The following is a 26,649-nucleotide window of genomic DNA, read 5'->3' as shown; positions in this document are numbered from 1 at the left end:
TTTCATAACAATCTCTATATATCCATTTAAATAACTCATGATACAGTAAGGAGGAGAAAATTCATATTGTCTTCTTGATAGATGCTTAAGAAAAATTTGATAACTTCTGAATTTTTAAAAATATTAGCAATTTAAGTGAAAGAGGAGAGTGAAAAGTTGTCTTAAAGCTCAACATTCAGAAAACTAAGATCATGGCATCCAGTCCCATAAATTCATGGCAAATAGATGGGGAAGCGATGGAAACAGTGAGAGACTTTATTTTGGAGGGCTCCAAAATTGCTTCAGATGGTGATTGCAGCCATGAAGTTAAGACACTTGCTCCTTGGAAGAAAAGCTATGACAAACCTAGACAGCATATTAAAAAGCAGAGACATCACTTTGCCAACAAAGGTCCATCTAGTCAAAGCTATGGTTTTTCCAGTAGTCATGTATGCATGTGAGAGTTGGACTATAAAGAAAGCTGAGCACTGAAGAATTGATTCTTTTGAACTGTGGTGTTGGGGAAGACTCTTGAGAGTCCCTTGGACTGCAAGGAGATCCAACCAGTCCATCCTAAAGGAGATCAGTCCTGAATATTCATTGGAAGTTCTGATGCTGAAGCTGAAACTCTAATATTTTGGCCATCTGATGGGAAGAGCTGACTTATTTGAAAAGACCCTGATGCTGGGAAAGATTGAACGTGGGAGGAGAATGTGGATGACAGAGGATGAGAAGGTTGGATGGCATCACCGACTGACTCAATGGACATAAGTTTGAGTAAGCTCCATAAGTTTGAGTCAGTGATGGACAGGGTGGCCTGGCATGCTGCAGTCTGTGGGGCTGCAAAGAGTCGGACATGACTGAGCAACTGAACTGAACTGAACTAAAGAATAAAGAGATATTTCCTTACTTAATATAGGGCATCTAACTGAAAACCACATCACATGATATGAAGCAAAATTTATAAATAAACTTTAGAATTATTAAGATATCAACATCACTACTGTGGATTGTCACTAGTAGAAGTTTTAACAGGTTCCTTTAAATTCCTCCATCCATTCTCTTCTTCAGTCCTTATGAACTATAGACTTCTTTTTTTCTTTCTTTTTTAAATTTATTTTAATTGGAGGCTAATTACTTTACAATATTGTGGTGGTTTTTGCCATACATTGACATGAATCAGCCATGGGTGTACATGTGTCGCCCATCCTGAACCCCCCTCCCACCTCCCTCCCCATCCCATCCCTCAGGGTCATCCCAGTGCACCAGCCCCGAGCACCCTGTATCATGCGTCAAACCTGGACTGGCGATCTGTTTCACATATGATAATATACATGCTTCAATGCTATTCTCTCAAATCATCCCACCCTCGCCTTCTCCCACAGAATCCAAAAGTCTGTTCTTTAAATCTGTGTCTCTTTTGCTGTCTTGTGTATAGTGTCATCGTTACCATCTTTCTAAATTCCATATATATGCGTTAATATAATGTCTTTATGACCTATAGACTTTTGATTATTCAAGTCTTGTTCTTTCAAAACTCCATGTGTTTATCTGGAATTACCTTTTCTGATTTTTCTGACTGTTGACTTCCAAGTCTTCTTTGATCCTCTTAGCCCAAGTTCATCTATTCTGTGAAATTTCCTTGAGTCCCTCAAGTTGGTAAACTCATTTTCATTGACCTCTTTTTGTATTGCTTTTGAAATTGAATTGTAATTATCTTTTAGTGTCAGTTTGTTTCTCCCACCAGAGTAAGTGATCTTTGAAGTAAAAAACAAAACATTAATCATTGCATATTTGAAAAGTAACCCAGTGAATGGTAAATTGTAAGCATGTAGGTAAAATACTTAACTGTAGGCTTTTAAAACTATAAACAAATCCACAAGTTTTACATTTTATTTTTAAGGGAGCCTGATGGTTTCTACTCAAAATTTTGATATGTTTCTCTCTAAAATTACATGGAATATTTGTTCTTTATATATATACATATTAATTATGATTCTGATATTTTAGATGTAACATAAGGTTATACATTGTCTCTTTGAGGCAATAGAACAATTGTCATTCTTCTGGAAGTCAGTAATTATTTCTAGTAAATCATCTGCTAACACATATACATCAGCCCCCCTTATCCACAGGGGATATGTTCCAAGACTCACAGTGGATGTTCAAAACCACAGACAGTACCAAACACTATATATGCTATTTTTTCCTACGCTAATGGTCAGGGAGTATACACGGCATGAATAAGTTGAACAAAGGGATATTTCAGCTACCATGTGGGACAGCGCTGGACAGACTTCACCTTGCTGCTCAGAATCATATGCAACTTAAAATTTATGAATTGTTTATTTCTTGAATTTTCTATTTAATATTTTTGAACCACAGTTGACAAGTAACTGAAAGAAAACTATGGGTAGAGGAGAACTACTGTATCAGTTAACATGTGTTAGCATGGCAAGATGGTTTGGAACAAACCCATTTGAAAAGAAAATAAAATGCTTCAAGACCTGCACATACAAAATAGCATGTGTTCAAAAAGATATTTGGGACAGGATTGTTTGAAAAATTGGGTTGACAGAACATCTTAGATAAATAGGTAGATAGAACTGCATAATGTAGAAGTAGAATAATGGTATAAAGATAAACATGCACACACTTACTATTCCACTTAAACAGAATTAATTTCCAGTCCTCATATGATTTTACATTAGGCTCTTCTTAGCTTCTTCAAATTATGATACACAAAGGTTAATGACGTCATTTAAATAGGTGGGAATGTCTCAAGGTCAATAACTCCAGATGTTGAAAGTGAAGAAACAGATAAAATTGAAAATCTGGCTAGGTAGGCTTTGAGATGAACCTGTAAATTAAGGATAAGAACATTAAAAAAAAAAATGAAGATGGCTTGAACCATTGCTCAACTTTTGCCAATATGAGATTAACTCATCACACAGCTGTCCCCTGGAGTGTGCCACTACTTCACATTTTGACATCTTTTCCAACACCCCTGTAACTGCAGCCTACTACAACCAGACTTAAAATGGTACACTAGTTTTTTGATCATGATGCGAGAATTTAAATACTCAAATAGCATCATTGCCTTGGACATTAATATTTTAAACTTGAAGCATCACAACCAAGACAACTTCCATAAACTTAAAACTTGCCTCAAGTTTCAACAAAGTTTACATTCAGTAAATGGTTTTCCCATTGTACATAAACAACTCATATCAAAACCTGTCATTTTTACTTCTTACTTTTTGAACAAAAGTATCTTCTTAGCATCATTCATGTGAAATGTGTGGATAAGATAAATTGCTTTTTTAGAAACAAAGTGGAAAAAGTTATGACTATATTAGTCCCCTGTAACTCAGAGACCAGATCATCATTGAAAACCTGATAGATTCTAACTCTTGCCTTACTATGAACATTGTAGAGGAAGTGGTAATTAGAAACTATGAAATAAAAAAGCCATTTTAGCAGTTTATGTCTGTTTAGAAAGCAGAAGCATAAAGTTTGACATAGAAAAGTTCAGTATAGCTTTCCCTTGCAACATGATCCAGCGTGAATCTTGAATGAAACAGACACTAAAAGAAGTTGAACAGAATTCCAAGAGTGCAGAAATATAATTTTCAGTGAAACAAGCCATGGAGGTTATACTGTGTTTTATTTTTTACTTTGAAAATTGAAAAGAAAATAGTCTATATGTGCACTTGTATTTTATTAAGATATGCTATATCAATCTTTTTTGAGAGGAGGGATTGCAGATCTTTTGGATTATATATATATGTGACTCTTTTCCCAGACAAATATAGTTTATAAGTCATAATCTTCTGCAGCATTTGCCTAAATGTTTTCCATAATTTCCAGTAATCAACCATTTTGCCTTTTTGCACTTCTTTTTCTTTGAGATGGTCTTGATCACTGCCTCCTCTACAATGTCATGAACCTCCATCTATAGTTCCTCATGCACTTTGTCTATCAGACCTAATCCCTTGAATCTATTTGTCACTTCCACTGTATAGGCTTCCCTTGTAGCTCAGTTGGTAAAGAATCTGCCTGCAATTCAGGAGACCCAGGTTTGATCCCTGGGTTGGGAAAATCCCCTGGAGAAGGAAATGGCAACCCACTCCAGTATCCTTGCCTGGAAAATCTCATGGATAGAGGAACCTGGTGGGCTGCAGTCCATGGGATCGCAAAGAATTGGGCATGACTGAGTGACTAACACTTACTTACTTACTGTATAGTCGTAAGGGATTTGATTTAGGCCATACCTGAATGGTGTAGTGGTTTGCCCTACTTTCTTCAATTTAAGTCTGAATTTGGAAATAAGGAGTTCATGATCTGAGCCATAGTCAACTCCTGGTCTTATTTTTTCAGACTCTATAGAGCTTTACTATCTTTGGCTGCCAAGAATATAATCAATCTGATTTCAGTATTGATTGTCTGGTGATGTCCATGTGTAGAGTCTTTTCTTATGTTGTTGAAAGAGGGTATTTGCTATGACCAGTGCATTCTCTTGGCAAAACTCTGTTAGCTTTTGCACTGCTTCATTTTGTACTCCAAGGCCAAATTTCCCTGTTATTCCAGGTATCTTTTGACTTCCTAGTTTTCCATTCCAGTCCCCTATGATGAAAAGGACATCTTTTTGAGGTCCTAGTTCTAGAAAGTTTTGTAGGTCTTCATAGAACTGTTCAATTTTAGCATCTTCAGGATTATTGGTTGGGCATAGACTTGTATTACTGTGATATTGAATTGTTTCCCTTGGAAACAAACAGAGATCATTCTGTTGTTTTTGAGATTGCACCCAAGTACTACATTTCAGACTCTGTTGTTGACTATGATGGCTACTCCATTTCTTCTAAGGGATTCTTGCCCACAGTAGTATGTATAATGGGCATCTGAATTAAATTCGCCCATTGCAGTATATTTTGGTTCACTGATTCCTAAAATGTTGATGTTCACTCTTGCCATCTCCTGTTTGCCCACTTCTAACTTACCTTGATTCATGAACCTAAACTTCCAGGTTCCTATGCAATATTTTTCTTTACATCATCAGACTTTACTTCCATCACCAGTCATATCCACAACTGGGTGTTGTTTTTGCTTTGGCTCTATCTCTTCATTCTTTCTGGAGTTCTTTCTCCACTCTTCTCCAGTAACATATTGGACACCTACCAACCTGAGGGATTCCTCTTTCAGTGTCATATCTTTTTGCCTTTTCATACTTTCTGTCTGGTTTTAGGCCATCCTGATTGACCTGTACCCTGGAGGGTGCTTTTCTTCACACTTGTTCCCCTCTCTTTTCTTCACACTTGTACCAGGCTTCCCTGGTAGCTCAGATGGTAAATTGTCTGCCCACAATGCGGGAGACTTGGGTCCAATCCCTGGGTTGAGAAGATCCCCTGGAGAAGGAAATGGCCACCTTTCCAGTACTCCAGTACTCTTGCCTGGAAAATTCCCTGGATAGAGGAGCCTGGTAGGCTGAAGTCCTTGGGGTCACAAAGAGTCAGACACAACTGGGCAACTTCACTTTGTACTCACTCCCCTCTCAGCAGTCTTTTTGTGCTTACCCGGCAAACAGGCTTCCCTGATGGCTCAGGTGGGAAAGAATCTACTGCTAATGTGAGAGTGCCAGGTTCAGATCCCTGCGTCGGGAAGATTCCCTGGAGAAGGAACTGGCTGCCCACTTTAGTACTCTGGCCTGGAGAATTCCATGGACTGTATAGTCCATGAGATCGCAGAGTCAGACACGCCTAAGCCACTTTCACATAAACACACACATATATACAGCCAAGTGGAGAGATGTCAGGAAGAAAGGCAGTATAGCCAGTCTTTATTGTCTGGGTCTCAGGGGTAAGGCTTCTCAGGCATCTGCTCTTCGTGTCAGGCTCCCTCTAGGGTCTGGACCGAGGATGCAGGCAGTGAGGGAGTGAAGCTTCCTGTGAGAAGAGAATTTTAGAGCAGCAGGAGCAGTCAGTGCAGAGATACAGAGACTTGTCTGTTATGTTCAAGGTACATCAAGGAGACCAGTTTGGCTAGAATCGAGTTAGAGATGTGGCTCGTAAGAAGGTAAATCAGAGGTGGAACTGTGCAGTCACACAGTGCAAGGCCTTGGACGTCACTACTGACTGATTGATAAGAAAAGTATTACAGAATTCCAAATAGGGAAGTGATTTGATTTGACTTTGGCTTTAAAAGGATTCTTCATGCTGCTGAGAAAAGGTAAAATCAGCAGGAATGCTTAGGAAGCTAGTATTAAAAAACAGAAAAAGTTGGGGGCTGCTCAGAATAGAATATGGGCCGTAATGGCAGTGGATAAAGTTTGAAATCAAGTCAGCATGATATTCTAATGGATCTCAGATGTGCAGTGTAAATGCAACATAATGTATTCATAGAATTTTCAAATAATATTTATCTTCGATGTAAAGAACAAATCAATAAGACAGTATAGAATTATTCTTAAATGAAAGAAAGGATAAAATAATACTGAAAAAGAACCAGAAGTCAGTTTAAAAAATGCTTGGAACCTGGTGGGAATTTAAAGCAAAGTATTAATATATCTGTCTTAGCTAAACGTTTTATTCTCTTTTTTAACATTTTCTCCAACTTGATTCAGAAAATGTCTAATTTTATGATAATTTGTAATGCACACACTAAAAAAAGGAATATATATGAAAAGATGTATCAGGAAATTCCATTACTAGATCTGGTCCTAGGATTAGTAACAAAGAATAATACATGGCAAAATTATAAAGTGTGACAGTAAAACACAAACAAGTTTAATTATATGAGTAATTAAAGTAGCAGTAATTAAAATCAAGGAGGATGCTAAATCACGAAACTTTCACTAAAATAATATTATCCAGATGTAATTTCCTATATAAAATCAGAGAAAAGAGAATTTCTAAACATAGTATTATTGATGTTAATATTTGGCAAATTATTACAGAAAATGCAGAGAATTATGGGTAGTATATTTTAAAATAATAGTTACATGTTAAATTTTGTTCTCTACAGGGCATACCTTTCTTTCAAGTATGTATATAATGATAACACAAATGGATACAAGTGTTATATATACCTAATGAACAAATTACTAAGTCAATGCAATGATTGAATATTTGTAAAATATTAAAATGATTATGACACAGTGGTGTATGCTTTTAAATCTATGTTTATGAAACAAAGAATATAAACTTGACAAATTAAAGAATTTTAAAATTGCAATTATAGAATTATGGAAATATTCATTACACTGAAAGGCAAATATAATGGAGAAAAAAAGGTATATTTTTAAACTATATGACTGAATTTTCCAAAATACACCTTCGTAAAATAGTAAAATATATAGAAAATTTCATAAGAGAAAAAATAGAATAAGAATATTTGGTTTCTTAATTTATTTTAGGCAAGGTTTAATTCATCAGATTTTTCTCACTTAATTTTTAAGTAGCAATTTTTTAAAATTTTATTTTATTATAGGAAGAGCATGTAGCTTGAAATCTACCATCCTAATAAATTTGTATATATGCAATATAGTATTATTAACTATATGTACATTGTTGTACACCAGGTTACTGAAACTTACTCATCTTGCTTAACCACAACTTTATATCCACCTCCTTAGGAACTCCTCAATTCCCTCATTTCCCAGTCCCTGACAACCACCATGCCCCACTATAATTTCATGAATTTGACTGTTTTAGATGTCTCATATAAGTATAATCATGCAGTATTTATCTTTCTGTGACTGGTTCGTTTCACTTAGTGTAATGTTCTCAAAATTTACCTATGTTGCAGTAATTTCCTTTTTTTTTTTTTTTTAGTAATTTCCTTTTTTTCTGAGGTGGAATAGTGTTTCATTTCACTTATTTATCACGTTCTTTGTATTCACATATAATTGACATATAATATTATGTTAGTTTCAAGTATCCAGCATAATAATTAAAAAATTTTGTCTTCTCTGGTAGTTCAGCTGGTAAAAATAATCCACTTGCAATGCAGGAGACCCCAGTTTCGTCCCTGCGTTGGGAAGATCCACTAGAGAAGGGATAGGCTACCCACTCCAGTACTCTTGAGCTTCCTTTGTGGCTCAGCTGGTAAAGTATCTGCCTGCGATGTGGGAGACCTGGGTTCAATCCCTGGGTTGGGAAAATCCACTGGAGAAGGTAACAGCTAACCACTCCAGTATTCTGTCTGGAAGAATTCCATGACCTGTGTAGTCCATGGGGTTGCAGAGAGTTGGACACAACTTAGAAACTTGAAATAATAAATAAATCTTATGTTAGTTTTGAGTACCCAGCATAATAATTAAACATTTGTACAATAAATTTAATTAACATTTGTCACCATGTTTTGTTATAAAAAGTTTTTCTGTAAATAGAAGATTTCCTATCTTCAGTTCAGTTCAGTCCAGTCCCTCAGTCGTGTCCAACTCTTTGTGACCCCATGAATCACAGCACACCAGGCTTCCCTGTCCATCACTAACTCCCGGAGTTTACTCAAACTCATGCCCATCGAGTCGGTGATGCCATCCAGCCATCTCATCCTCTGTCATCCCTTTCTCCTCCTGCCCCCAATCCCTCCCAGCATCAGGGTCTTTTCCAATGAGTCAACTCTTCACATGAGGTGGTCAAAGTACTGGAGCTTCAGCTTCAGCATCAGTCCTTCCAATGAACACCCAGGACTGATCTCCTTTAGGATGGACTGGTTGGATCTCCTCGCTGTCCAAGGGACTCTCAAGAGTCTTCTCCAACACCACAGTTCAAAAGCATCAATTCTTCGATGTTCAGCTTTCTTCACAGTCCAACTCTCACATCCATATATGACCACTGGAAAAACCATATCCTTGACTAGATGGACCTTTGATGGCAAAGTAATGTCTCTGCTTTTTAATATGCTATCTAGGTTGATCATAACTTTCCTTCCAAGGAGTAAGCATCTTTTAATTTCATGACTGCAATCACCATCTGCAGTGATTTTCTATCTTAACAACCTTCAAATATGGGATACAGTATTTAAAACAGTCACCTTGCTATATGTGACATCCCCTTAACTTACTTATTTGATAAGGTAATTTCTGCCTTCTGATCTTGTTAACCCATTTTGTCCACACCCAAACCCCAGTCTCTGGCAAGCTCCAATATGCTCTCTGTAATTATGAACTCTTTGCTCTTATTTTTGTTTCAGATTTCACATATAAGTGAAATCATACAGTATTAGTCTTTCTCTGTCTGACATTTCACTTAGCATCCTCAAGGACAGTGTTGCCATGAATGGTAGATTTCCTTCTTTTTCACGACTGAATATTATTCCACTGTGTGTGTGTGTTTGTGTGTGTGTGTGTCTCATATGTACTTTATCCACACATCCACTGATGGACACTAAGGTTGTGTGCACATCTTGGCTATTGTAAATAATGCTCCAGTGAACATGGGAGTGCATATACCTTTTCAAGTTAGTGTTTTCTTTTTCTACAAATAAAACCCCAGAAACAAAATTGCTGAATCATATGGTACTTTTTTTTAAAATTATCTGAAAAATACTCTTTTCCATACTGGCTGCACCAATTACATTCCATGAACAATGAATGAGGATTCCCTTTTCTCTACATTCTTACCAACTCTTGCTATTTCTTTTTCATGATAGCCATTCTGATAGGTATGAGGCAATATCACTATTTTAATCTGTATTTCCCTCATTATTAGTGATGGTCAGCACTTTATATGTACCTGTTAGCCATTTGTATGTCTGCTTTGGGAAAATGTCTATTCAGGTCCATAGTCCATTTTTCAGTCACACTTTTTGATCCCTTATGGTTCAGATGGTAAAAAAAAAAAAAAAAAAAAAAATCTACCTGCAGTGCTGGAGACCCAGATTTGACTCCTGGGTTGGGAAGATCCTCTGGAGAAGAGAATGGCTACCCACTCCAGTATTCTTACCTGCAGAATTCCATGGACAGAGGAGCCTGGCAGCTACAGTCTATAGGGTTGCAAGGAGTCGAACATGACTGAATGACTTTCACCTTGATTTTTGCTGTGGAGTTGTATGAGTCTTTTATATATTTTGGATATTAACCCCTTATCAAATATAATGTTTTCAGATATTTTCTCCTGTTTATTATGTTTCCTTTTCATTTTGTTGATGGATTCCTTGGCTGCGCAGAAGCATTTTAGTTTCATCTTGTCCTCAGTCAGTTCAGTCACTCTGTTGTGTCTGACTCTTTGAGACCCCATGGACTGCAGCACGCCAGGCTTCCCTGTCCTTCATTATCTCCTGGAACTTGATCAAATTCATGTCCATCAAGTCAGTGATGCTATCCAACCATCTCATCCTCTGTTGTCACCTTCTCCACCTGCCTTCAATCTTGCCCAGCATTGCTTCTTGGTCTTTTGGCTAAGATCAAGTGTAGATCTTGTCCTATTTGTTTATTTTTGCTTTTGTTGCCTTGAGTTTTGGTGTCAAATCTGAGAAACCCACTAGTCACAAGAGCCAGATGATCACGGGGTTTCCTCTAAGTGAAAGCCTTTTAAGTCAGGGAACCAGATATACAAACTGAGGCCCCTGACACATATTAAAGCCTCCCTTTAGGACATAGTGGGGCTCTGGAGTGCTACATAGGAGAGCCAAAGGTAGCTCTTGCCTGTCCATGATCTCTGGAAAAGGTTCCCATTAGCCCTCAGATGTGTGTTTAATCAGAGGCCTGCTCCAAAAGAGCATCTATGAAGATAGGCTAATAGGCCTCTTTCTCAGAAAGATTGGGCTCTTGGGTCCACTGCTTCTTGCTGTGTCTGGAGGGTGGTGCCCTGCTGATGTTGAAAGCATGAGGATAAGGGGACAACAGAGAATGAGGTGGGTGGATGACATCACCGACTCAATGGACATGAGTTTGAGCAAGTTCTGGGAGATGGTGGTGGACAGGGAAGCCTGGCGTGCTGCAGTCCATATGGTCACAAGGAGTCAGACACGACTGAGCAACTGAACTGAACTGAGGGTGGTAGCACTTTAATGACTCTTTCCTTGTTAGTTACAATCCTGTGACACCTGTGTGGGTGTGTGGACGCCACCAGAACTAGCTGATCTAGTGTTGTCCCCTGGCAGCAGCCACAAAGCTCATGGTGTCTGACAAGGATAGAAGCTTCTTTCTGGGATACACTGGTAAACTGCAGGGGCAAAAGGAGAAGGCAACATTGTGTCCACCAGCCTCTGTCCCCTGAGAGGAGCTCCAAAGGCACCTAGGGATTATTGCCTCTTATGAGGCAGAAAGTGAAGAGGAACTAAAGAGCCTCTTGATGAAAGTGAAAGAGGAGAGTGAAAAAGTTGGCTTAAAGCTCAACATTCAGAAAACTAAGATCATGGCATCTGGTCCCATCACTTCATGGGAAATAGATGGAGAAACAGTGGAAACAGTGTCAGACTATTTTTGGGGGCTCCAAAATCACTGCAGATGGTGATTGCAGCCATGAAATTAAAAGACGCTTACTCCTTGGAAGGAAAGTTATAACCAACCTAGATAGCATATTAAAAAGCAGAGACATTACTTTGCCATCAAAGGTCCATCTAGTCAAGGATATGGTTTTTCCAGTGGTCATGTATGGATGTGAGAGTTGGACTGTGAAGAAAGCTGAACATCGAAGAATTGATGCTTTTGAACTGTGGTGTTGGAGAAGACTCTTGAGAGTCCCTTGGACTGCAAGGAGATCCAACCAGTCCATCCTAAAGGAGATCAGTCCTGGGTGTTCAGTGGAAGGACTGATGCTGAAGCTGAAACTCCAATACTTTGACCACCTCATGTGAAGAGTTGACTCATTGGAAAAGACCCTGATAATGGGAGGGATTGGGGCAGGAGGAGAAAGGGACGACAGAGGATGAGATGGCTGGATGGCATCACTGACTCGATGGACATGAGTGTGGGTAGACTCCAGGAGTTGGTGATGGACAGGGAGGCCTGGTGTGCTGCTATTCATGGGGTCGCAAAGTGTCGGACACAACCGAGCGACTGAACTGAACTGAACTGAGGGGGAGTAGTTGTTTAGAAACTCTTCCTGCATTGGTTACAGTCCTATGGGATCCTGTAGCATGAGCTCTGCTGGCAACGAGAGCTAAAAAATCTAGAGATAATACCCAGACAGCAGTCACAAATATCAGGGCACCAGAGAAGGTTACATATACCTTTTCAGGAAATATCTGAAGCTTGACCACAGCAGCCGAAGAGTGTGAAGTTGACCCCTACTGGGTTGACCCCCATCCTCAGTAGACCCCTAGTTATGTGTCAAACTAGATGCCTGCCTGTGCATTTATTGCTTATAGATAAGCACATAAGCCACTTTACATAAAGTTTGTGCGACTCTGCTTATTTGCTTTGTCTTGGTAGGAGTGAGGATGAGCATGCTGTCTCTAAGAACTACTACCTTGGTTCTCTCTAACCTGGTGGGTCTTGGGGATAGAAGCCCCATTTGTTTTCAAAGCTAGAAATTTGGGGGACTTACCTCTATCAGGTGCAGACTCTTAAAAGTTGTGGTGCCCAATGTGGGATCCAAACTCTACATTCCTCACGGAGAAACTCCAAGGTGAGTTTCCTCTACGTGTGTGTCAACTGTGCTGGGGTCGGTGTTTATCAGGTGATTATGTATCATCCTCTCCTACCTGCTTAAATGTGTTTTTTTTTTTTCCTTCTCATTTGCCTGAAGTATACGAGTGGCTCAAATAATTTTTAAGATTTTTCAGAGGTAACTGTCCCTATGTAGCAGCATATTTGGTGTGTTTGTGGAAGGAAGTGAGTTCAAGATCTTTTTGTGTTACCATCTTCAACTGGAATCTGTATCACACTTCATTTTTCCCTTGATCTGTCAATAGACGTTTAGATGTTTTCATGTCTTGGCTATTGTGAATAGTGCTGCAATGAACGTAAGAGTCTTAAAAACTCTTCAAAATCCTGATTCAATCCTTTTAGATAAATATTGAGAAGGGGGATTGCTGGAGTATGTGTGGTCGTTCTATTTTTAATTTTTTGCAGAATGTCCTCACTGCTTTGCATAGAGGCTGCACTTTTTTGTGTTTCCACCAACAGTGCACAGGTGGTCCAGTTTCTTCACATCCTTCCAACACTTGACTTTTGTTTTTTAACAGTAGCCATCCTGATAGATGAGAGGTGGTATCTCATTGTGGTTTTGATTTGCATTTCCATGATGATCAGTGATGTCAAACATTTTCCCATATATTTATTGTCTTTTTGTATGTCTTCCTTAAAGTAATGACTCTCAAGTTCTTAGTCCATTTTTTAATTGATTTACAAATGTTGTTGCTACTGAGTTATAGGAGTTTCTTATATGTTTTAAAGATTAACATCTTATTAGATAAATGTTTTGCAAATATTTTCTCTCATTCTATAGGCTGTCTTATTATTTGGTTGATTATTTACTGTGCAGAAAAGAATAAAAATTATTATAATTAGAATTGAAAGGGATATTCTAATAAGCAGATGTGGGAATTAAATATTTTATATTAATAATTTAAAATCACCAAGTAGGTAATTTGAAAGATTATACATGCAATTATAATAGTAACATTAAAAGTCTAAGTACAGACTCATTACATTGTAATAATACCTTGAGTTTTCCAGAAGCAGATTATTTTCCTTAAACCACAACCCAAATATTATCAGTTAGACTTCCAACTTTGAGGGAATACGAACTTCACGTATTATATATACTATTTGAATTTTGGCTTCCCTGGTGGCTCAGAGGTTAAAGCATCTGCCTCCAATGCGGGAGACCCGGGTTCGATCCCTGGGTTGGGAAGATCCCCTGGAGAAGGAAATGGTAACCCACTCCAGTATTCTTGCCTGGAGAATCCCATGGATGGAGAAGCCTGGTAGGCTACCGTCCACAGGGTCGCAAAGAGTCGGACATGACTGAGTGACTTCACATCACATCACACACATTTGAATTTTGACAATAACATTGGAAGCTACAAAATTTATTTTAAGAAGTTGGTAACACTCAAATACCCAAACTCACCATAGTTTATAACACTGCTTGCAACAAAAACAATTAAAAAAAAACTTTTTAAAGTAGCCAAACAATATTTATATAGATATATACATATATAAAACTAATTTATCAAATATAGTTCTGAACACTTTAAGTTGAACAGCAACTTTCTTAAGACAAAGGCATGAAACTATGAAGAAATGATTGAAATATTTGCTATACATTCAAGTCAAAGTTGTTTATTAAAAGAAAATATAGAACTGAAAGGAAAATGAAACAAAAACCAGTATCACCAGTCATTAATATCCAAAATTTTTGTGGAATTCCTAGTTACCCAAATCTTATATAAAGAAAAAATATAAATGTAGCCCATCATATCATCAGACTACTAAACAAAAATCAGATACTAGTATCAATATATACAGAAAGATATTTTGAAAAAACCCAACACTTTGTCAGTACTAACTGTGAATAGAGAGAAACCTTTCAACTTGATAAAGAATATATACAAAAATGACATATATGTCACATTTTAAGGTGAGAAACTTGAAATTTTCCCACTTGAACCAGGGACAAGGCAAGATATTCCTTCTCATGACTCCTTTTCAACATTATACCGTAAGTATTATCTAATACAGTGAGACTCAAAAAGAAATACATAATATACAGATATGGAAGGAAAAAATAAAATCATCTTTATTCACAGATGACATGATCTTCTCTGCAAAAAATCCAAGAGAATTGACCCAAGAAACTCCTCGTACCAATATGTGATTCATTATAGGAAGCAAAGAGGGATAAATACAAAAACAGAGGATTTTTAGCTTAGCAAAAATACTCTATGATATAATAGTGATGGATATATGTCACTCTACCTTTGTCCAAACATGCAATGTACAGCACCAAGGGTGAAACTTAAGGTAGACTATCAACTTTGCCTGATTATAATGTGTCGATGTAGGTTCATCCATTTTAACCAATGTACTTACCACTCTGACTGAGGATGTTGGTAATGGAGAAAGCTCTGCATGTGTGGAGGCAAGAAGTATATGGAAATCTCTGTCCTTTTCCCTTTAATTTTGCTGTGAGTCTGAAACTGCTCTAAAATAATAGTTTTTTTTTTTTCAAGTATACTTTAGGAGATAAAATAAATATCCAGACAATGTATCACTTATGTTATAGGCCCAGTAATCAGATGGCTGAGTCATTAAGGAGTTCTATTTTTAGTTTTTTAAGGAACCTTCATACTGTTCTATCTAGTGGCTGTATCAGTTTACATTCCCATGAATACAAATGAGGATCCCCTTTTCCTCACACCCCATCCAGCACTTATTTTTTGTAGATTTTTTGATGATGGCCATTCTGACCAATATGAGATGATATCTCACTGTAGTTTTGATATATATTTCTCTAATAATTTGTGATATTGTGCATCTTTTCACTTGCCTCTTCCTTAGAAAAATGGCTGTTTAGGTCTTCTACCATTTTTTGATTGGAGACTCTTGTAAATATGCTTGTTTGCCTCTCTAACTGCATATAATTTAAATATAGATTTTAAAATACTGAGCATTAGTATGGCTTGAGTTTATCAAATATTTTGTATTTTATTATCATTCATTACTCGAGTTATGATCATTACTCCCATGACCAATAATAATGTACCTATTAAATTTATTATCTTGGTAAATACATTAATATCCTGTACTTTTCTCCTTACTAAAGACCATATTTTTTTTATAATGTCACTTATCTTTCCTTACTGTATATAGAACTAAATTTACATCCTATATTCACAGGCAAAATACAAAAAAAAATTGTGTATACATCAACAGTACTGTATGAGGAAGTAAGTAACACAAGTAGAAATTTTATTTTTCCAGCTAGAAGAATCTGGGTCAAATGGTCAAATAGAAAGTATCCTCTTACTAAAAATAATAATAATAATGGCCTCTGAAGCTAATATAAGTTTGAATACCTTCAAAATAACTTTATACACTTGTATTTGCATATGTATAAATATATGTATTTATATATGTAAATATATACACACATACACAGAAATGGCTTCACCTCATTTGTAAATAGAAGAAACATTTATTTCAAGGAATACAAATATAAATTAGATCTCTTGATGTAGTTTAAGTGTGATTTTATAGTAAATAAATTCTTAAATATGTTTGGCTTGAATATAATAAAATGCAATGAAAATGAATTTATACATCAAATTGCAGTTTATTGCTTTTAAATTTTGATGTTCATCATTATCACCAAAGGAAATTGTTAAAATTTCTAGTTTTGGCTTCATATCTTTTTAATTATATCTTGAAGACTGCACTGAAAGTGATTTTCTTAATTGTCATTTCACTTTGTTTTTTTCAACAATAATTCTTTTTAAAATCTTAAATTGGAGGTACTTATTTAATCCTGGGTTGGAAAGATCCCCTGGAGAAGGGTATGGCAACCCACTCCAGTATTCCTGTCTGGAGAATTCCATGGACAGTGGAGCCTGGTGGGCTATAGTCCATGGGGTTGCAAAGAGTTGTACATGACTGAAATGACTTAGCACATAGGCACTTACTTAATATTCATGTGTAGATCCCAGGTAAGCCATTGAATATATGAGTTTTGAGTTAGCAGTCAGGAGGTGCATAAATCCATTCCACTAGATAAGGGCATCAAAGTAGAGCAGTTTTAGTAGAATGATGAAGACTTACACCAAACTGGATTGTAAAAATTGGCAGAATTTGCTAGAAAGAGATGTGAAGGACAGAGATGACCATATAGAAAGAGAAATTAGTAATAGAAAAGAGAGACAAATTACTAAAAGAAAGGAATTGAAAAGGTAGGAAAAAAGGGGTTGATGTTTAAAATGGAAGGGAAAATATTGATAGAAAAATAAATATATTTGGTTTCAGGAAAAAACATGGGAATTCCTGTCTTATAGTTTTATTACCTCACTAAATTATAAAGTAAGTCATTATTCAGTTTCTATTTACTTTTAAAAATATTAAAATTGCTAAGAATCCCTATTAATATTTTCAGTATTTCACAAGTATTGGAATCTAGCAATGTATTCCTATACTAACCACCCCACACAGAAGGCATCTTTTACAGACAATGAATTTTGAGAAAGATATTTTTCATGACTTGTATACTTTGGCCTGCGCAATTTAAAATATTGTAAATATTTTACTATTTTACTTTTTGTATACTTCAGTGTATTTGCCCTGGAGAAGAAGTAAAACTAAAAGACATTTGTTCCTAATCCCTAGACCTAAAAATTTTATTTGATTCTTGATTCTGGAAAAATGTTACTTAGGCAGTATATTTTACTTAAAATGTTCTTTGTTAAAATGTCACTGGTCACACACATTTAGGGATAGAAGATGGCCATGGATGTCATTCTGTTAAGATAAAACTTTTCTCAGGTAGGATATCGCCTTCATTTGTCCCTTGACAATTTGTGGCAATTCTCACATCCCTCAGCTCTTTGTGTTAGCACTTTTAAAAGCATCATAAATGGAAATCTTCAGGGATTATGACATTTTGGGTTATTTTCAACTGTTTACATTTTAGCATATATTACCTCATCAAATTAACTTTTTCCCCTAAATTCAAAGGAGATTATATAGGACTGGTCTAATTTGAAATAGATTGAATTAAGACACCAGAGAAGGCCTGGGAAAACGGGTTACTGATTGGGGAATACAGGCTCTTAGGAAAGAAACCTTTGAAACTTGAGCTTCCAAGAATAGTTTGAGACAGGCAGCAAGTGTTTAACAAGAACAGAGAGGGGACAAAAATTCATGGGTTTATAGATATTTAACTTATACTAGCAGCTAAGTGGTATTATGTATTATTTTCAGTATACAGTATTTAAGGCACTTTCTGACCCCAGTCCACCTCTCCTACAGAGTCTTCTGCTCCTCTCTTCTTCACTTAGTCTAGACAAGTTTGTTTTATTCTCTTCCTGTATCCATCCTTTCATACACACCAGTATCTCTGCCATTCTTCCATCATTTTCAGTGATTCTTACAGTCTCAAAATCTCTTCTAAAGAGAAACCATCACTGACCCACATCCAAATCTGTTCCTCCAGGCTTCTCTATAACTGCTGGGTATTTTTGGCTTTCTTCCAAAGATTTTTTTAAAACAAATTTAAATTATATATTTATTTGTTGCATTGACTAAGACCTGTCTCTCCCATTAAACTGTAAGACATATTTTCTGAGTTCACCATTGTATACTCAGCGCATACCTGGTTAAATTACTGCTTGATCAATGTTTATTGAATTAGTGAATGAATGAACAGCAGAACATCTTTAGGTTAAAAAAGTTAGTATGAAATAGAGACACATAACTCCCATATTTCCACTGCATCCCTATAGTGAGGTTGAAGAAATTTTGAGGGACAGGAGATATGTGAAAAAGGTGACCTGACTCTAGCAAGGTCAGATTTTTGTCCCTTATTTTGATTTTAAAGTGATTAATCAAATCTAACTTGACATTTATGATATATTATTTGCATTTGTATTTTTCCAGGATAATTATTTGACTGAAATTTTAAGTTCGTCATAAGAAATAGTAATGTGTAGTGTTCAGTTCAGTCACTCAGTTGTGTCTGACTCTTTGCAACCCCATGAACTATATGTAGCACACCAGACTTCCCTGTCTTTTACTATCTCCCAGAGCTTGCTCAAACTCATGTCCATTGAGTCAATGATACCAGTCAAACATCTCATCCTCTATTGCCCCCTTCTGCTCCTGCCTTCAATATTTCCCAGCACCAGGGCCTTTTCCGATGAGTTGACTCTTTGCATCAGGTGGCCTAAGTATTGGAGCTTCAGCCATAGCATCAGTCCTTCCAATGAATAGTCAGGACTTATTTCCTTTAGAGTTGACAGCTTTGATCTCCTTGCTGTCCAAAAGAGTCTGAAGAGTCTTTTCAGCACTATGTTTGTACATGACTACTGGAAAAACCATAGATTTGACTATATGAACCTTTGTTAGCAAAGTTTTATGGCTACAGTCACTGTCAGCATTGATTTTGGAACCCAAGAAAATAAAATCTGTCACTATTTCCTTTTTTCCCTATCTATTTGCCATGAAGTGATGGGACCAGATGCCATGATCTTAGTTTTTTGAATATTGAGTTTTAAGCCAGCTTTTTCACTCTCCTCTTTCTTTCACTTTCATTAAGAGGCTCTTTAGTTCCTCTTCACTTTCTGCCATAAGGGTGGTGTCATCTGCATATCTGAGGTTATTGACATTTCTCCCAGCAATCTTGATTCTAGCTTGTTTTTCATCCAGTCTGGCATTTCGCATGATGTACTCTGCATGTAAGTTAAATAAGCAGGGTGACAATATACAGCCTTGATGTACTGCTTTCCCAATTTGGAACCAGTCCATTGTTCCATGTCTGGTTCTAACTGTTATTTTTTGACTGGCATACAGATTTATCAGGAAGCAGGTAAGGTGGTCTGTATTCCCATTTCTTTAAGAATTTTCCACAGCTTGATGTGATGTATACAGTCAAAGGCTTTAGGATAGTCAATAAAGCAGAAAATAGATGGTTTGCTGGAATTCCTTGATTTTTCTATGACCCAGCGGATGTTTGCAACTTGATCTTTGGTTCCGCTGTATTTTCTAAATCCAGCTTTTACATCTGGAAGTTCTCGGTTCATGTATTGTTGAAGCCTAGCTTGAAGGATTTTGAGCATTACCTTGCTATCTTGTGAAATGAGTGCAATTGTGTGGTATTTTGATTATTCTTTGGCATTGCTTCTCTGGGATTGGAATGAAAACTGACCTTTTCCAGTCCTGTGGCCACTGCTGAGTTTTCCAAATTTGCTGGCATATTGAGTGTAGCAGAGCATCATCTTTTAGGATTTGAAATAGTTCAACTGGAATTCCTTCACCTCCACTAGCTTTGTTCATAGTGATACTTGCTAATGCCCACTTGACTTCACACTCCAGGATATCTGGCTCTAGGTAAGTGATCATATCTCATATTTATCTGGGTCATGAAGATGTTTTTTTGTATAGTTCTTCTGTGTATTCTTGCCTCCTCTTCTTAATATCTTCTGCTTCTGTTAGGTCCAAACCATTTCTATCCTTTATTGTGCCCATCTTTGCATGAAATGTTTCCTTGGTATCTGTAATCTTCTAGATATACAGAAATATATACCTCCAAATATCCATTTGTAACTTTGGAACTAATAGTTGGGGACTCTGGCTCCCTAGCTCAAGTCATAAATGTCAGATATGAAGAAAAGTACTTCTTTACAAATGATTTGGTCTTGACTTTCTCCAAAGGACCAATTATTTTACTTTTTTTTTTTTTTTTGAAATCACCAACCAGCCCAGAATAAGATATTGACAATGCAGAATATCTTTGAAGTAAATAAGGTTGGTTTCAAAAGTTTTGAAATGATTCCTCCTTTGACTTTAAGTAATCTTTTCTCTCTGAAGTTGTATGGTACCTCTTACCTGTTGATGTGTAGAATGATAGCTATGTGCTGTCAGGCTCTATAATTACTTGTAGCATAGGACATTAAGCATAGTGAGGACATTGTTTTTAAAAATGTGTACTTGTGTTGTTTTTTAAATTAAGGTGTTTGATCTTTGTCATGTAAAGGGCGTAGACAGAAAATGTGGACATAAGGAAAAATTTACTGTGAAAGGCCTACAATTAGTATACACATTCCCCAACCCACACCCCCAGTCTCTCCATTACACGCAGTGATGTGTGCTGATCTAGGCACCACTAGAGACTACGGAATGTGCCCCCATAAAAGGATGTGGTCTCATTGTACATAATTATAGGAGAATTAGGGGCCAATGTAACAAGGGAGGAGGGCATGGCAATCCACTCCAGTATCCTGCCTGGAGAATCCCCATGGACAGAGGAGCATGGCAAGCTATGGTCCATGGGGTCACAAAGAGTCAAACATGACTGAGCAAATAAGCACAGCACAATGTAACAAGGAGTATTTTATTTGCTGAAGAAATGGCCTCATTTAAAAGGAGTAACAGCCAGTTCAGGGATGAGGAATTTGCATAAAATACATCATCTGTCTGATTGACACTTGTTCTTCTGTTGAGTTGGCTCAGCTCTATCAGAGAGAAAAAGCAGAGTTTTCTTTGTTTGTTTGTTTGCTTGTTTTGGTTTTTTCTTTTAAGGAATTAGTGTAATCCAGGAGAAGAAATTATTTTCTCTCCTTAATCTTCATGTAGAAAGTATAGAGAACACAATAAATTACAGAGAGACACCAAAATGATGACAGGAAAAAGAGGTAGTATCACTAATATCTATCTCTCATCACATAACCAAATGATTAAAAATATTAAAGGTAAGCAAAGAATTCACCAGTAGCAAGACAAAACAGTTTTAAAAGTATACAACCTTAAAAAGCAAACATCTAAAAGAGGTTGAGGCAGATGATTCTCATCATTCTTTGGCAAAGACATATAACGGTGGAGTGAGTGAACAAGGTTAAAGCCTTGCCAAGCTTATAATTTGATAAACAGACTGCATAACGAGCCAACACATGACTTAACCCTGTATGACTAGCCATAGTGCTCTGCTTCTGGAAGGTTCCCCAGGTATCATCAGGATGAAGATGACATAAAGGTCTTAGTTTAGAAAGCATCAAGGAGAATTTCCCTAAATTATATCAGAGCAAATAGAAGTATTGAAAAGAGTTGTTCATATTAAGGATTTAAATAATTAAAAGGAATGCAAGGCTAATTTGTAAACATACTAAATACAAGATGTGTGTGTGTATGCACTGTTGGGAAATTTAATTGAAAACACTACTCCAAACCAGAAAGCCATCCACAGAGGAGATAGAAACCACTTGTATTATGGAATAAGCATTAAACCACAATGTAATGCCTATCACTGGCACCCACTTTACTGATGCAAAAACAAAGGAATCTCACTTCCTTATACAGCCCAGCAGAGAAGACACATTAAATATTTATGTTCAAGATATACAACTAGTCCTTGAGTAAGAGGACTTGACAGCATCATTTGTCACATGTAGCTCATCCTGACTTTACCTAATATTTGGAATGACCATCTATATTAGCTTATTGGCTTAATACAGAAGAAAAATAACATCTCATATCTTTATGACAGAAAGTAGCTTTGGAACTTGAAGCAAAGATGAGGTTCCTACTCTCTCACAGAAACTGGGGTATAGAGGTGGTATCTTTTGATATTTACATTTCGAAGAGTCGGCTCCCAGGTTCTTGAGAAAGACATATCTGGGTCTCAGAGCTGACAAAAGGCCTATCTAGTTCTCCATAAAGAAAGGAGAAAATACTTGCAGTGTTTTCTAAAACTGGCACTCTAAGTAGGAAGTGTGTTTGGCACTGTCAAAAGGGATAGGGTTGGTTTATTCTTGAAAAACATAAGGAAAACCATAGATATTTGCCATATATTTTATAATGTGTTTATGTTTCTATTTTGTCATTGTTCTGTCACTAAGTTATGTCTGACTCTTTGCAACCCCATAGACTGTAGAATGCCAGGCTTCCCTGTCCTTCACTATCTCCCAGAGTTTGCTCAAACTCATGTCCATTGAGTTGGGGATACCACCCAACCATCTCATTCTCTGTCACCCCGTTCTCTTCCTGCCCTCAGGATTTCCCAGCACCAGGCTCTTTTCCTGTGAGTCAGCTCTTCACGTTAGGTGGCCCAAGTATTATAGCTTCAACATTGGTCCCTCCAATGAGTATTCAGAATTGATTTCCTTTAGGATTGACTGGTTTGATCTCCTTGTTGTCCCAGAGAATCTCAAGGGTCTTCTCCAGCACCAGAATTCAAGATCATCCATTCAGCACTCAGCTTTCTTTATGGTTCAACTCATCTGTACATGACTACTGGAAAAACCATAGCTTTGACTATATGGACCTTTGTGGACAAAGTGATGTCTCTGCTTTTAAATATGCTGTTTAGGTTTGTCATAGCTTTTCTTCTTTTAAAAGGAGCAAGCATCTTTTAATTTCATGATTGCAGCCACTCTCTGCAGTAATTTTGTAATTCAAGAAAACAAAACCTGCCACAGTTTCTGCTTTTACCCCTTCTATTTGTCAAGAAGTGATGGGACCAGATGCCACAAACTTAGTTTTTTAATGAGTTTTAAGCCAGCTTTTCCCACTCTCCTCTTTCTTTCACTTTCATCAAGAGGCTCTTTAGTTCCTCTTTGCTTTCTGCCATCAGGGTAGTTTCATATGCAAATCTAAAGTTGATATTTCTCCCAGCAATATTTCTACTTAGAATTATATAATTTAATTCACTGTTATAAACATAAACTGTATCACATATAGACATTTTTTTAAAAGGAAAAATTTTTAATGAAAAGATAAACCTAGTAACACTAGGTTACTCATCAATAGTTGACTTTCTAAAATTGTCCCATTTATTATACTTTATTCAGTCTACTTCAAAAAGATTTCAGTTGTTTGTGGTAATATAAAATTGGTTAATAGTTGTTGTTAGAGATGTTAAATTTTTCATTAATTTATCCTTACCACTTGCAAAAGATAAACTGTAAGTTTGGGAAAGATTAAATTTTTAAATTTATATATACTTATTTTTGTCATATTTACCATTGCCACACTGTCTTAAATATTCTTCAGTTTGCCCTGGATTGAATTATTCCCTGTCTTCTATGAAGTTTGCTAACTATAGCTCATAGCTTTAAGGTTTATTCTTTCTTTTTTGCCTTGTCTTCTCACCTGGATTTATGCCGGTTTACTTCTTGCAGACTCTGTATAATGAAACAGCTCTTATGGAAAGTCACATTTGCTTTTCAGGACAACAGCTTTCCAAGTTGAAAGCTATGGCAGCAGCCTATAAAGCAATTTTCTATGGCTCCCAAAGAGGTGTTTTTTTTTTTTTTTTTTTAACATCTGCAATGATGGCCTCTGGGACCTGAAGATAACATCCATTTAGGAGGAATTAGCTAGGAAGTAATTTATACAAATAAGCAATTTGTCTTTTTCTTGCATGCAATTTTTTTGAATGAGTTCATTGGTCAGTAAGTTGATGAATTTTCTTTCAAAGGATCAACCTAGCAATACTTTATAATCAGAGGAGAGCAGAGGAATTCAGACATATGTTCACCAACTTTCTGTAATGTTGTCACTTCCTGAGAAATCTGCGGTGTGTACTCAGTCACAGGAGCCTTTCGTCCAACCTTGACATCTTGAGGCTATTAGTCAGTGATTCCACTACTGCACATTATGATTTCTTGAGCTACTTCACTGAAATGATTGAATTAATGAAAATTTATTTTGACTCACTGTGCCTGAAAACTAACCAGAGCTAGTTACCAAAGTCAAAATCAGAGCTATAGTGACACGTAACTGGGAAGTACAGCAGTTAACAACCTAAGTAAAAATGTGGCACAGTTAACATGCCAAACAATGTAATATTCACCCTATTTCCAAAAACTGTTTGCATATTTCTGTGTAGAGAGAGAGTCTTATATACAGTTAGAGAAGATGGCTGTCAACCAGATAACACTTATATAGTCCTAATACCTCAGGGGCTAAGTTTCTGGACTGCTTTGATTATTTTTCTGGATGTCATGACCTTTGACAACCACACCTTTAGTAGAATTACGGGGCTGACCCAGACATTATGATAGACACGCTCTCTGGAAGAGATGGAGCTACAAAAGAGGTAATTTCTGGAGTAAAACAGTATTAATTTTATTAGATTATGGGCAAGAAGTGTTAGAAAAGCCAAATGATGGATGCCTATTTCAGCCACTCTTAAATTTGTTGCTATGTATAGATAACCTGAATTTCTGTGACATGTTTATTTAATAGCACATTTTCTTGAAACCAGAAAAAAAGTTGCAGAAAAAAATTTTATTTTTTACCTAAAATTGAAATGACTAAAGAGTTGCCATTGTGCTAATGAGGCTGAAAGGAAAGCAATTAAAAATCTAAATGCCTGAAAAATGACATCCATTAAACCTGCATTATACTGCTATTAGCTAAGAGACTCTATTATGTCAAACAATAGATGTTTAAGATAATCATTTTGGAAAAGAGAAAATTGCCTTATTTACATGCATTTATTTTTTCATATTTACCAAAGCTATGTTTCTTTGCTTTTTATAAAACAGTTACCACTTAGGCGTAATTTTGTTGTTGAGTACCAAACACATTTTGTATAAAGAAACTGTAGATATAAACACTCAAAAATTAATAGCTAATTACTGATAGGAATCTGTATGGTTATATCTAAAAGTAGTACATTCTTTTCCTGCTTAAATTTAATGTGATCGCTGCTCTGACTTTCCTTAGTTTAGCTGAACTAGAAGTGAAGGAGAATGTGGGCAGTTTAAAATACAATGTTAAATTTCAACACATACCTTCCAAATAAAATAAGATTAATTTTTATTACCAAATAGTAGCAACTTATGAAAACATCATGTGAACTTTATTGAGGATACTACCTATGAAACCATGTGGTGCCAAATTCCAAACTCCAGAAGTGCCTAGAAGCAGAAAAGGGACAGTTAACTGTTTAGTTTATTGAAAGGTATAAACTATTTGGTTGTAAAAATGGAAGTTTTAAAAACAAATTCATATACAACACTAAAATATATTTCTATTGTATTTATCTCTATTTTAAAGGAAAAGCACGTTCATAAACCTACTATCTAATTTATGTTTCTGCTTTCTTGATTCATCTTATCTCCCCAAACTCTGCCTTTTCCTGTGTCAATGTATTTCATTTCAGACTTTTAAAAAATTTTTCTATGATTGCCATCATGGTGTACCACCATTAAAAGGAAAAAAAACCTTTCTGAGAAGAGGACGCATGGTCACTCTTAAGAATTTATGTCACCTTGGTAATTCCATAGTACTGGCTTGTAGGACTAAAAAACAATTGCTATTGTCTGCCTGGAGAGAGTCAAATGTAGAAATTAAGGGCATTATCTTTAGAGTCTGGAGAAGGCAATGGCACCCCACTCCAGTCCTCTTGCCTGGAAAATCCCATGGACGGAGGAGCCTGGTAGGCTGCAGTCCATGGGGTCGCGAAGAGTCGGACACGACTGAGCGACTTCACTTTCACTTTTCACTTCCATGCATTGGAGAAGGAAATGGCAACCCACTCCAGCGTTCTTGCCTGGAGAATCCCAGGGACGGGGGAGCCTGGTGGGCTGCCGTCTATGGGGTCGCACAGAGTCGGACACGACTGAGCGACTCAGCAGCAGCCGCAGCCGCAGCAGCCTTAGAGGCACACACGAGGGGGCATTTACCAGTGGTTTGGTACTGGGTACACTATGTTTCTCATACCTTCTTTATGTGTAGTGTTAGTACAGTTACAACCTTTAGACATACAAATATTCAAAAATCAGTAGTTTCACATTAATAGCAATAGAAGTGTTTCCTGTCTGCAGATCAGTCATGCACAAGGTTCAGGAATAGAGATACAGGCTGAAGACCTTCAACCTCATTGCTTAATGTCTAGGAATTGAAATGCTTTGTTAAACAAAACTAGTATACAGGGTGCCAGGGAATACTTTAAAAGTACACCCTATTCCAGTCTCTTTTGCTAGAGTACCAAACATGTATAACACATTAAGTACCTATTTTTTCCTTCTATTTCTTCAATTTTCTATCTTGACTTATTTTACAGAACTAAA

The 26,649-nt window shown here is 36.7% G+C and overlaps 1 non-coding gene across 1 annotated transcript; it reads left to right on the top strand.

Moving 5' to 3' along the window:
- Positions 1-13,709: 13,709 nt before the first annotated feature.
- Positions 13,710-13,781, top strand: TRNAW-CCA (transfer RNA tryptophan (anticodon CCA)). Its single transcript has one exon. It is a non-coding gene; the product is annotated as a tRNA-Trp (tRNA).
- The last annotated feature ends 12,868 nt before the right edge of the window (positions 13,782-26,649 follow it).

This window comes from Dama dama, chromosome 9 (assembly GCF_033118175.1).
Source record: "Dama dama isolate Ldn47 chromosome 9, ASM3311817v1, whole genome shotgun sequence".
Classification (NCBI taxonomy): Eukaryota; Metazoa; Chordata; class Mammalia; order Artiodactyla; family Cervidae; genus Dama; species Dama dama.
The sequence above is the reverse complement of the archived record's forward strand: the minus strand, read 5'-3'. Positions and strand labels throughout refer to the sequence as shown.